Genomic DNA, 806 nt, shown 5'->3' on the forward strand with positions numbered 1-806 from the left:
GACATGGGGTCTCAAAGAGTCACACACGACTGAAATGACTGAGCACAAGCATGCTGCAACAATTCTCTAAAGTCTTTCTGTGATCACATCTTACTTTAGCAAGTGTTAGTGAATTTGATCCCCGTTTAATAAGTTTCTCTTGTGTAAAACTTTATATTCATACAGTAGAACTTCTGAGATTTTCTGTTTCTTCTATCAATTTCCGTTTTTTAAAAAAGAAATTTGATCTAAGTTGTGGAATGTATTGGCATGAAAGGAAAGGAAAGTCACTCAGTCGTGTCCGACTCTTTGCGACCCCGTGGACTGTAGCCTGCCAGGCTCCTCCATCCATGGGATTCTCCAGGCAAGAATACTGGAGTGGTTTGCCATTTCCTTCTCCAGGTGATCTTCCTGACCCAGGGATCGAACCCAGGTCTCCTGCATTGGAGGCAGACGCTTTAACCTCTGAGCCACCAGGGAAGTCCACATTGGCATGAACTTATTCACAATATCCTGTTAACAAACTTTTAACGTGTGTAGGCTCTGTGGTGATGTTACCCTATAATTTGAGTCTTCTTTCTTTTTTCCCCTCTATCAGTCTCGCTAGGGGTTTATCAGTTTTATTAATCTTTTACAAAGAACTAGATTGGGTTTTGTTAATTTTATCTATTGTTTTCCATTTTATTGACTTCTGTTATCTTCATTATTTCTTTCCTTCTAGTTATTTTGGTTTTAATTTGCTGTTATTTTCTCAGCTTCTTAAGGTAGAAGCTTAAATTATGGGTGTTAAAGAATTCTTCTTTTCTAGCATAAGCATTTAAACCTGT

General features: G+C 38.3%; 1 non-coding gene across 1 annotated transcript; it reads right to left on the minus strand.

Moving 5' to 3' along the window:
• Positions 1-386: 386 nt before the first annotated feature.
• TRNAW-CCA (transfer RNA tryptophan (anticodon CCA)) lies at positions 387-459 on the minus strand. The gene has a single exon. It is a non-coding gene; the product is annotated as a tRNA-Trp (tRNA).
• Positions 460-806: the final 347 nt, after the last annotated feature.

The sequence above is a fragment of the Giraffa tippelskirchi genome, chromosome 7, assembly GCF_054371585.1.
Source record: "Giraffa tippelskirchi isolate mGirTip1 chromosome 7, T2T-mGirTip1v1.2.pri, whole genome shotgun sequence".
Classification (NCBI taxonomy): Eukaryota; Metazoa; Chordata; class Mammalia; order Artiodactyla; family Giraffidae; genus Giraffa; species Giraffa tippelskirchi.